The sequence below is a fragment of the Dreissena polymorpha genome, chromosome 14 (assembly GCF_020536995.1).
Source record: "Dreissena polymorpha isolate Duluth1 chromosome 14, UMN_Dpol_1.0, whole genome shotgun sequence".
Taxonomy (NCBI): Eukaryota; Metazoa; Mollusca; class Bivalvia; order Myida; family Dreissenidae; genus Dreissena; species Dreissena polymorpha.
The window spans coordinates 50,436,060-50,445,555 of record NC_068368.1 but is presented as its reverse complement, the minus strand read 5'-3'; the positions used below and the strand labels follow the sequence as shown (position 1 = coordinate 50,445,555).

The 9,496-nt window shown below is 36.1% G+C and overlaps 1 non-coding gene across 1 annotated transcript; it reads right to left on the bottom strand.

The window, feature by feature from the left end:
* Positions 1-5,074: 5,074 nt before the first annotated feature.
* Trnaq-cug (transfer RNA glutamine (anticodon CUG)) lies at positions 5,075-5,146 on the bottom strand. Its single transcript has one exon. It is a non-coding gene; the product is annotated as a tRNA-Gln (tRNA).
* Positions 5,147-9,496: the final 4,350 nt, after the last annotated feature.

Genomic DNA, 9,496 nt, shown 5'->3' with positions numbered 1-9,496 from the left:
TTAGTACGGATTATCGTGTGTATATTTGTCGTTATTATTGTGGTTGTTGTTGTAATTGTTGTGTTTTACATTAAATAAGTTTCGCTTTTATTAGAGTGTTTTTTTTCTATCTTACATATATATTATTAGATATCAATTTGCGATGCACTTAAAATACAATGCATTATGTAAATAAAGGCAAAATATACGAGCAATTTATTTATTTTCATACCATTTAGCATTACACCACGCAACCACGAAGGAATAGTTTAATTTCATATATGTCCCTTAAACAAAACATGGAAAATAACAAGCTTTGGGAAAACTAATTGTATAATTTTATTTTATTTCAAATCGATAAATAAATATTTAATTTATTGTATTACTTCTGAATGTTCCAAGAAAAGTTCTGAGGACGTAACAGTTGCCATAATCCTTCAACTATACGTATACGGAAGGGCGTATTCACTCTAAGTATGCAAGTCAAAAAAGTACACTTCCAAAGAGTTTATTATCTCGCAATTGTAAAAATCATACAGTACATTTTGTTACATTAATTACAGTAACAGCAGTTCGTGGTTTCACATATAACACGACCACAGTTTGAGTCGACATTTTATCAATAGAGAACTGCATGTAGTCTTCTTTATGTGGACATATTGCTCAATCCGCATTTCAATATCAGACGCTGACGAAGAGAATATGCAAATTAGTGTCTGGCCATGAAGTGCAACGCAGACGCCCTGTCGGACAGTTCGAGCTGTAGTCGTAGTCGCTTCCGGTATGTCTAATCACCGATGTTGCGTACATTTCAAAGGTAATCCGAATCATCCACGTCGAGGGTAACTCTTGGTGTTTGATTACATCAGTAACGCGATGCAACTCGTCAATATTGTTGAATGAAGACGCTCTCAGTCGCACAGTTCGAAGCAGCCGGATTCACTACCAGAAACCGAAGTCTCCTAAGTTACAGAGATGTCATCGGCTGACATCTGAGAATCACTCCCGTCGAGTAAGACGTCACTGTGGCTGATGACATCAAGAACGCGTTGCTGCAGCTCTACTATCTCGGCCGCTTTCTTAGCGGCGAATTCATAGTACATGTTTCTGACGCCATCAAGAATAGAAAGACGCAACCGGATGTTGTAACGGGAGATTGTGTCGCCTGTTCTATCGACGCCATAGTACCGACGGGTCACCTCCTCCACCTGACGGCTGATTATCATCACTTGCTGACAGGCTTACCGGAAGTGGCGCTCAGCGGTCTTCAGCTGGACACTAATGTTTGTATGGACAGACATGATCGAAGTTTTTGTTTGAACGGTGGTAACTATGCTAATGATAAATTTTTTTGCTTGCTTATATTGCAGTGGATTAAACTATGCCATGTTTCAAATTTGCCTTTTCCTTTTATTCCGCACGACTCGAGTACTAGTCCAGTTGGTAAAAGGGGACATTGCAATTATTAAAGTCAATAAGGTGTCAATAAAAAGTGCCAATTAAATTTAAATATAAAACTACGGATAAACCCCTGTTAATCCTGAACGTGTCCTTAGTGCGGGCTAGGAAGGTGTGAAATTAGCCATGTCCAATTAACGAGTGGTGCTAAATTTCACGTGTCGAAGCAAGTGCTAGACTAGACACGGGCCTATTGTTAGTTATTTAATTCACGGAGTAATAAAAATTAGCATGTAAATGGTGCCTTGCTTTTAAAAGGGTACTCTTAAAATAAATATTGTATCTCACACAACTTCGTATATTTTATATCTTTAATCTTACCAAATTATTAGACAGAACATATATATTAATTAAACGTAAAAATATACAACATTATCGTTTTACAACTATTCAACTATAAAAGAACGCGATGCACGGCATGACCTATGTTTAACAAGTATTCATTTCCAATATGAATATATTGATATAGGTACAGCATCCTTCGTTACAGCTGCATTTACCTTACATAGTGTTATCTAGTGATAGAAAGGTCAACGCAAATGCAAGGCTCTAGGATAAGTGCCCCCCCCGGAGAACTGCCCCCTCACTGTTTTTTAATGGGCGGAGAACTGCCCCCTCACTGTTTTTTTTGGTGGGCGGAGAACTGCCCTCCCACTGAAAAATAGGGGGCGGAGAAGTGCCCTCCTGTCAGAATTGAAGACCCGGAGAAGTGCCCCCTAAATAAAGAAATTGCGCGGCGAGTAAAGTCGATATATAGATCTTGTATTACAATGACAAAAAAACGCCAATAACTTTCTTGCTAATATGGTTAGACAGTAAGCGAAATTTATGCAATTAATAAAAGGTATAAAACAGCAGATAATACCTGCATCGGCATCGACGTTGCCATATTGATAATAACGTGATTTTCCCCTTTTTGCTATTAAAAAGTTATCGCGGCTTAATTATTTGATATTTTCCCCGTCAGTAAAATAAACAATTAGTATGCAATTTATTAAATCCTTATGCAAGCTGAAAACAATAATTTATTTGTTAATTTCTCCAATAACGGATTTCGACGGTTCAATATAATAAACACGTATGCGGCTTTCTTCAAAGGTAACAAGTGCTCAACAATTAATGTCCGCCCGGTCTACCAATTAAAAGATTAAAAGATCGCGGTGCTTATCGTTAACGGTAACACGTTCGCAGCCTGTCTAATTAGCTGCAAATTAAAGCAAACTGAAACCGATTTTGATTTTGAAAATGCATGACACGCTTTGCTCAAAATGCAAACTGTTTTCCGTCAAATGTATAAAATGCAACATAGACTGTCAAATCACTCTAACCATTTCATCAATTATGGAGTTCATTAGAAGTCAGAGAGGCGCTGCTAAGTTATGCTATGAAGGATTCTCGTACACAAAATACAAGGAAACCAAGTCGACGATTCGATGGGAATGTTCTCAGCGACGAAGTGAGAACTGCAAGGGAACTGTCACTTCCGACAATCTCATTTGATGTTTTCATTTTAGCCATCACTTGTGAATGATGTCCTAGATATTGTAAAACGTGGCAAAATAAATTTTATTCGTAAATTAACGTATTTTGTTTTTCGCTATTTCAATTCTATCTTGTTGAGAACATTAATTCCGATTAATTTTTTCTTTCATGAGTACTTCAGCGGTATATGTACTCAGTTGCACGCCTATATTTAGTTACGACACATGTTCTGTAATGACATGCACGCGTTTCCTGCGTGGACCCGACTATGTTTCGCGCTCTTATTAAAACACGACTTTTACATGACATTCATGTACAGTTATGCGTACGATAAATGGAAATATACTTGTGCTGAAATTACATTGTTACCGTATAAAATGTGTACGGGTATAACGTAAAATTACCCGTAAGTATTGTTTTCATTACGTACTCGCCATAAGTAAAATATTGCTCACCATTTGCATTTTACTTCTCATCGGAAACCATTTATGTTTGAGTAACTGTTTGCGATAAAAAGGTGTGATAATGATGCGGGCAGTTCTCCGCCCATAAAGATTTGATGTGAGGGCACCTCTCCGCCCCATTTAAAATAAGGGGGCATTTCTCCGGGGGGGGGGGGGGGCAGTTCTCCGGAGGGGGGGGGGGGGGTGGCGCTTTTCCGGATACCTAAATGCAACCCACGCTGTTCGGACTTTGCCAATTAGATAAAAAAAATCAATGAATTGTTGTTTAATAGATATCTTATGTAATCTTTCTTTCGAAAGGTCTAGTCGAAAAGAGCAGATATATTTTTTATAAGTGCCATACCCGGACTACTGATTTTACAAAGATACACATCTAGGCATAAACAGCTAAGTAAAACAAAGAAGACGCCACACGGTACTAAATACTCAATATAATAAGATTTCAACATTATTCATTCTATGACGGCATAAATCTTCAATGAATGGCTGCTTTAGCCTTACTCCGAAAATTGCGGAATCTTACTCATTTAATGCAAAACATATTTTCGATGTTAACTTTTTCAACGAAGAGCCTCTGGTTTTTCATAAAGTATCTTAGAAAATGAAAAAACCCCACAACAGCAGCGATGAAAGCAAAAACTTTGCTGTTGTGGGTTTTTAATACGATAGCGGAAATGCTCCTACGAGTCTTAACGAGATTTAACTGAATGTTAATGTCTTGTGTATATGAAGACAGCAACGCATTATCAAAAAAGAATGTTAAATTAATGACTTATACACGTGAATTAATGCTTGTTTTTAACATTCACGTTTTAAGTCTCGTGGCTTACACTATATAATATGCTAGTGAAATCATTTATGCTACAAATTTAAATAATTACATCGAAATGATTGTGTTTGACTTTAAACCACACGTGAAAATGGTTAATATATTATAATCTTGAAAACACCATCTCTTATCAGATTGTAGAATACCGGTTGGTAACCATTAGATAAAATGCCATGGTATGAAATACGATGTTTACGACGTATTTGAAAGTCTCTTGTTTAGGTCATAATATACTAAATAGTTTCTCTATATAATTCAATGTACAAGCGACAACTTTAAGCGAAAATAAATGCAACACTTTGCACATAGAAACCCACATAACCATACCATTCCTTAAAGGCCATTCGAAGCGAAATCGATTTATGCGAAAAAAAGTCATGTTCAAACCAAGAAAGAACTCGACACAAATAAAAAACGACTGTTTTTGCATTTTTTCCGACCGTTTTGTAGTGGCATGTAACCTTTTTCAGTGTAATGCTTTACTATAGTCATGATGTTTATCATATTTCAGGGATTCAGTAGTGAACACCTATTCATGCCCTACCACTTTCTCAAAATGATAAAACCCAAAGAACAGTTTAAAGTGTAAAACATGCCTTCGAGTCAACTGTGATATTTTTTTAGAGAGTACAGCCCTACATGAAACGATTATTTAGTATACTGTGACTTATATTCATCACCCAAATTATATCAAGTTTAACGGTTTTATAATTAGGATCCGTTGCGAGATGGATAGCTTTTATTCACCAATCAATAGTGCTTTCACTTAGATATAAACCGAGGACAGTAACTTGAAAGATGAAAAGATGTATTGTGCGTTGACTTAAAACTGTGGTAAGAATAAAACGTGGGTAAAAATCTGAGGTTCCACCGAGATTTGAACTCGGATTGCAGGATTCAGAGTCCTGAGTGCTAACCATTACACCATGGAACCGTTGAGGCCTTCAGTATCAGAGTGGCGTTCAGAACACATTGTGTTATCTGTAGCGAAAAGCGAATAAGTACACCACTAATACAGTATTCGGGTTTATCTGCAGGGATAAGAGAATACGATCAAATTGCATATTAGATGGGAGTTTATTTTATGCTTTCCGATGGTTTATATTGAAATATCAGTAAATTAAAACTGATATTTCATTGTTTCAAACAGTGAAAAATAACAGTGAAAATTAAGGATAATTTTCATTGAATGTTTATAAAAACATACAGACTAGCTTCATTTTAGCAAACATATATAATATGTATAACATGTAATATAATAATATATATAATAACATTTCGGGGCGCCGAATGGGGAATAATATTTCCGGAATGGCAAAAATACTAGCAGTAGTAGCAGCAGCAGCAGCAGCAGCAGCAGAAGCAGCAGCAGAAGCAGTTATACTAGCAGTAGAACTAACAGTTAAAGAAACAGTAGTAGTTGCAGTAATAGCAGTTATTGTAGTTATAGCAGCAGAAGTGGTAGCAGAAGTTTGTTTTATTGTCGTAATTTCTGGAGGAACCCGGTGTGTAGGGAAAATTAAAGTACTTCCATATTTCATGTGACAGAAAATGCTCAACATTTGAAGATGTTCGTTTTTAAATGAGGTGAATGAGAATGAGATTTCATACCTGGTACCTGCCTGCACGTGGTTTTCCAATTGACACCCAAAGAACTTCAACAGACAACACGGAAAAAATGAGTCGAAGACAGACACGCGATTTACAAAAGTCTGAACGTGCAATCACGTCATTTTCACGTTAGTCGTTCTGTTTTCTCTGCGTATTGGCAGACATCCCGGTCGTTTATGAGAACTACATTTCCAGGCGGACGTATATTACAGTAGCAAACATTAGAAAAACATCATTTCATGTTGTTTTAATAATAAAATATTCAGGTATTATTGTACAGGGAAAGACTTACTTTTTAACATTGATATATTACCCTCTGTAATTTTGTTTAGCGCTGTCCATGATAAAATCGTTAGTGTTTGACGATTTAAAAAGCGAACTCTTGTCGAAAGATTGAGAGCCCGTAATGCTAAAACATAAAACTGCTAATTGCTAAACAATGGAAACACTAGAATAATACTTGTTTCTTTGTTTTATGTATTGGGAGAGAATATATTAAGTCGGTCACCTTATTTTGTATAGCTTTAACTTTTTTTACACAAATTGTAAATTAAAAAAAAACGATTTTTTAGTCGCCATTAACTGTAAAAAACAGTTTTGTACAGCATGCAAATAAATAAATGATAAGAATAACACGTCTATGTCTACTAGAACACGAGGACAAATTATTTTCCCCGTGTTCAAATGTCAGGTTTTCGAGATATTAAAAAAGTTTCTGTATTTTAGATTTCGTTTTCCAGAATATTGTGACAGCTCTTCTTCTTCATTTACTTGACGTCGACAGTTAGGTGTTTTGATCCAACACTCGAACTGGCTTGGCTAGTAGATCGGAAGACTATTAATTATTGTTACTAGTATATTGTGTCACTTATTAGTATTGATGTTGTGTTGTTATCTTATTTAAGTACGGATTATCGTGTGTATATTTGTCGTTATTATTGTGGTTGTTGTTGGTGTAGTTGTTGTGTTTTACTTTAAATAAGTTTCGCTTTTAAGAGTGGTTTTTCTATCTTACTTATATTACATATATATTATTTTCTAATGATCATATCAAACTATCAATTTGCGATGCACTTTAAATACAATGAATTATGTAAATAAAGACAACATAGATTAGCAATTTATTTATTTATATACCATTACACCACGCAACCACGAAGGAAGAAATTTCACAAATTATCTTATACAACTTGACGTGATCTTTATAGATAAAACTAGTTAACTAGTTTAATTTCATATATGTCCCTTAAACTAAACATGAAAAATAAGAAGGTTTGGGAAAACTAATTGTATACTATGGGGTGTATCATTGCTCGACTGCACTTTTTATTTGATTTCAAATTGATAAATAAATATTGAATTTATTGTATTACTTTTGAATGTTCCAAGAAAAGTTCTGAGGACGTAACAGTTGCCATTACCCTTCAACTATACGTATACGGAAGGGCGTATTTACAAGTATACAAGTCAAAACAAGTAAATTTCCAAAGAGTTTATTATCTTGCAATTGTAAAAATCATACAGTACATTTTGTTATGTTAATCACAGTAACAGCAGTTCGTGGTTTCACATATAACTCAAATCGACGACAGTTTGAGTCAACATCTTATCAAAAGAGAACTGCATATAGTCTTCTTTATGTGGACATATTTCTCAATCCTCATCCGCAATACCAGACGCTGACGAAGAGAATATGCAAATAAGTGTCTTGCTATGTCGTGGAACGCAGACGCTTTGTCGGACAGTTCGAGCTGTAGTCGGAGTCGCTTCCGCTAAGTCTAATCACCTTTGTTGCGTACATTTCAACGGTTCTCCGAATCATCCACGTCGAGGGTAAATCTTGGTGTTTGATGACACCAGTAACGCGATGCAACTCTGCAATATTGTTGAATGAAGACGCTCTCAGTCGCACAGTTCGAAGCAGTCGGATTCACTACCAGAAACCGAAGTCTCCGAAATTACAGAGATGTCATCGGCTGACATCTCAGCTTCACTCTCGTCGAGTGTGACTGATGACATCAAGAACGCATTGCTGCAGCTCTACTATCTCGGCCGCCTTCTTAGCGGCGAATTCATAGTACATGTTTCTGACGCCATCAAGAATAGAAAGACGCAACCGGATGTTGTAACGGGAGATTGTGTCGCCTGTTCTGTCGACGCCATGGTACCGACGGGTCACCTCCTCCACCTGACGGCTGATCATCATTACCTGCTGACAGGCGTACCGGAAGTGGCGCTCAGCGGTCTTCAGCTGGAAACGAATGTTTGTATGGACAGACATGATCGAGGTATTTTTTTGAACGGTGGTAAATATACTACTGATAAAAAAATTTACTTGCTTATATTGCAGTGGACTAAACTATGCAATGTTTCAAATTTGCCTTTTCCTTTTATTCCGCACGACTCGAGTACTAGTCCAGTTGGTAAAAGTGGACTTTGCAATCATCAAAGTCAATTAGTGTCAATAAAAAGTGCCAATTTAATTTAAATATAAAACTACGGATAAAGCCCTGTTAATCCTGAACGTGTCCTTAGTGCGGGTTAGGAAGGTGTGAAATTAGCCATGTCCAATTAACGAGTGGTGCTTAATTTCACGTGTCGAAGCAATTGCTAGACTAGACACGGGCCTATTGTTAGTTTTTTAATTAACGGAGTAATAAATACATTCCAAAAATTGTTTGAATCCTGCGTTGTGCCAATTATGGATTACTGTTCGGGCGTTTGGGGTTATAGGAAATACCAAGCAATGGACAACGTACAGCATCGTGCGATCAGATACTATCTGGGCGTACACAGATTTGCGCCCATACTCGCAATTACCGGTGATATTGGCTGGATCCCGACCAACTATAGACCGTTCTATAATCGATAAATTGACCGCCGCCATATTGTCAGTCACGTGACTGTCCGCCATTACACTGCTGCTAACTTGTGCGAGTCTGCGATTCCAAAAGCCAAAGACGTAGAGAATACCCGCTTCACCGTTGTCGGATAAATAGATCTAAATTACTTAATGAATTAATGTGAGGCGATTATCACATTTTTGTTGTTTAAATGATTGTTTGAAGTTGAGATTGATTGTTACAAATAAAATGTTTGAAATGCTTTCGTGTATTTGTTGTTTTTATATGTAATCAAGTGGTAATCATTGGCGAAAATTTGCCGGTTACGTCGCTCATACTATGTCTTTGATTAGACTTGTTACTTTTAACGTTTCACAAACAATTTACGCATGTATTGTTGTGTTGATTTTAATAGCCGCAACATCAAGCAGATTATATTTTAATTAATACTTATAAAAGATTCTCGCGCAATTAATTACCGCTTATTGTTTGTAATTGATCTCATTTGGTAAAAATCTACATTCCAAAATCATTACATATTATATTAAGTATGATATTTTTGATACGCCTTCCATTATTTTTCTTGTTCTAACTGATATCAGAGATAAAAAATTGTGGTTTGGATTTATATTTACTTTTTTAGATGGAATTTTGTCACGTTAAAAAAACGAGCTTTTTATCATGAGAGAGTGATATTGATCTTGACGACCTTTTATGTGATTATATGGAAGATGAAGAGAATGCGATCTATGTGATATATCGATATTTTCATCTTTTAATCATTTACCATCTATAAAGCTAAAAATACTAAAAATTGTATTTTATAGGTC